The sequence below is a fragment of the Prionailurus bengalensis genome, chromosome A1 (assembly GCF_016509475.1).
Source record: "Prionailurus bengalensis isolate Pbe53 chromosome A1, Fcat_Pben_1.1_paternal_pri, whole genome shotgun sequence".
NCBI classification, from domain to species: domain Eukaryota; kingdom Metazoa; phylum Chordata; class Mammalia; order Carnivora; family Felidae; genus Prionailurus; species Prionailurus bengalensis.
The window spans coordinates 26,868,199-26,871,410 of NC_057343.1; the positions used below are offsets into that span (position 1 = coordinate 26,868,199).

A 3,212-nucleotide genomic window follows, 5' to 3' on the forward strand; every position below is an offset into this window, starting at 1 on the left:
GGTCACTGTCTAAAATTCTGTATATCAACATTCTTACCATCAGTATAACTTCACTTATATTATGCATAGTAACTTAATGATGAGAGAGCAAAATGGAGCAGAAATGAAATACACACTTGCCAAAATGGTTAATTTACCATTGCCCGTTTGCCTTCTTTTGCAATGCCTTAACTCTTTGGCTGAAACTCTTAGGCTTTTACTGGAGGAAATGTGGTCTGCACGCACACTGAATCTCACCGCAACTTGCCTGTACGATAACCCCTCTCTCTTGCATCATCAGCTTTCTTTCTGCTGTATCTTTGTTCTCTGCACACAAAAGTGATGTTCTTTCTCCCATTTTAGAAAAATCAAAGCTTCTCTTAGTCACAGCCCTCTCTAGGTACTGCCTATCTTCTGCTTCCTTTCGTAGCAATGTAGTGCAAAGGTAGTGTGCACATTCACTCTCCCTTTCTTCTCCTCTCATTCTCTCTAGAACTTACTCCTATCAGGGTCTCACTATTTCAACAAAACTGTTGTGTCCTTGGTCACCAATTAACTTCTAATTGTCAAATTCTAAAGTTGATTTCTGGCCTAAGTTGATTGTTCTCCTTTTTGAAGTACTTTCTCAATTTGACTTCTGCCTATCCTTCTACCTCAGTGGCTGTTCCTTCTTGACCTTCTTTCCTGAATCCTCTTCAATTTCCTACCTCTCATGCTGGAATGCCTCAGGGTTGAGCCCTCAGACGTCTCCTCACTAAGTACATTTCTTCCTTACATGATCTCACTTGTCCGATGACTTTCAATACCATCTGTGCAGATGATTCCAAAATGTCTCTAGTCTAGGCCTTCCCTGATCATTCTTTCTAAAACAGCGCTCCCTCCTGTCATTTTTTTTCTATTTTTTTTATCACTTTAAAAATCTTCTCTCTCAGCAACTTGCAAATATACATTATAGTGTTACTAATGACAGTCACCATTATTACATTAAATCCTCAGGACTTCTTTACTTTATAACAGGAAGTTTAAACCTTTTGACTTTCTTCACTCATTTGCCCACCCCACCCCCACCTCTGGCAACCACCAATCTATTCTCTGTATCTATGAGCTTGGTTTTTTTTTTGGGGGGGGGAGGAGTTTCTTTTATTTATATATATATATTTTTAGATTCCACATATAAGTGAGATCATATGGTATTTGTCTTTCTGTATCTGACTTATTTCACTTAGCATAATGCTCTTGAAGTCCATCCATGTCATTGTAAATGGTAGGATTTCCTTCTTTTTATGGCTGAGTAATATTCCATTGTGTATGTGGATCTTCTTTATCCAGTCATACATTGATAGACACTTAGGTTGTTTCTGCATCTTGGCTATCATAAATAATGCTGCAATGAATATAGGGGTACATTTATCTTTTCAAATCAGTGGTTTTGTTGTCTTCAGATAAATATCCAGAAGTAGAATTTATGGATCATATGGTGGCTCTTATTTAACTACTCAAAACCTTTTATTATAGTATGTGAGCTGGGACTGATGGGAAGGAGTAGCTGTAGTGGGCAACCACTGCCCTGATTAGCATTGGATGCCCATCCCGATGGCCATGAATGTGCCAAAGGTGCTGCCACCCTGCATCATGGTTTTCCTGATCCCACCATCAACTCCTGACCCCACACTTTAATCCTTTTCCTGAGGAAAAGGTGCCAGAAAGTGCCTCAGCCACCACACCCACTGCACAGCCCATCACAAAAGCCCACCTTCATGGGGTCGAAGCAGTTCATCTGCAGCTGTCTATAGGGCCCCATGACCACCAGCATCTCGTTCATGTCTTCAGTTACCCAGTTTTGGTTGCTCTATTTTTAATTTTTTGCGGACTCTCCATACTGTTTTCCACAGTGGCTGCACCAATTCCCACCAAGTGTGCACAAGGCTCTCTTTCTTCACATTCTTGCCAGTACTTGTTATCTCTTGTCTTTTTGATAATAGCCATGCAAACAGGTATGAGGTGATGTCTCATTGTGGTTTTGATTTGCATTTCCTTCACGTTAGTGATTTTGATTAGTGATGTCACCTTCTATTCCTTTTCCCTGCTCTATGTTCCTTCACAGCACTTACTTTTTAGCAATAATTTTATATTATATATCTATTCATTTGTTTGTTTTTCATGTTTCTTCTGGACTAGGATGTCAACTCCATGAGGGCAGGGATTTGGTCTTGTTCCCTGTTGTATCTCTAGCACATGCAACATCATGCAGTATTCGTATATATTAGGTACTCAGTAAATACTTGTCAAGTGAATAATAAATGACAAAATCTTTTCTTTCAAATTGTTCAACACCAATTTCATTTGTGTAATAGTGACAGGTAAGCAATAGTTTAAGCTCTCAAAGAGTGGGATTACAGCAGGCTGCCTGTGTTATACTCAGCATGTCAGGAAGGAGGATGAGCTGAGGGGCACAAGGAAGGGGGCCCAATACAGTGGTAACAATTCTAATTTGTATCCAAACTGGGGAATGGTAAATTCAGTACAGTCCAAATCAGGTGTTGGTTTTGGGGTGGGGAAACAATGGGATGGGAGGGCCCGAACGCAGAGACGCAGCTTTATAATATCAGGTGAAGACTGTCAACTTGGGTTTCTTTTTTTCTTTTCTTTTTTTTTTTATTTACATCCAAATTGGTTAGCATATAGTGCAACAATGATTTCAGGAGTAGATTCCTTAGTGCCCTTTACCCATTTAGCCCATCCCCCCTCCCACAACCCCTCCAGTAACCCTCAGTTTGTTTTCCATATTTATGAGTCTCTTCTGTTTTGTCCCCCCTCCCTGTTTTTATATTATTATTATTTTTTAATATGAAATATATTGTCAAATTGGTTAGGTTTCTATCAGCAAACAAGGTCTAGGGAAACTATCAGATGTTCTGAAGCAAAAGAAAATGTGCAAAACTCACAAGAGACCTACCACCTTAAGGCCTGTTTCCTTAATTTCAGTATAGGATCATGGCTGCCTACAGATGGCTTAATGTTCAGTCCAGTATCAGATGTGGGATGAAGCAGGTATTGTGTAAAATGCAAAATAAATACAACAAAATCTCTACTTTCGAAGTGCCTGTAGACTTACAGATGATGATAAGACACAGCTAATAAAAATAAGAGCATTATGTAACATGTAACCTGCTCCAGAGTCATGGAATCGTAGCAAATTATGTCTTTAAGGAGGCTATTTCTGGATTGTGTTT

General features: G+C 39.4%; 1 pseudogene; it reads right to left on the bottom strand.

The window, feature by feature from the left end:
• Positions 1–1,369: 1,369 nt before the first annotated feature.
• On the bottom strand, positions 1,370–2,627 carry LOC122497158 (annotated as a pseudogene).
• Between the last annotated feature and the right edge of the window lie 585 nt (positions 2,628–3,212).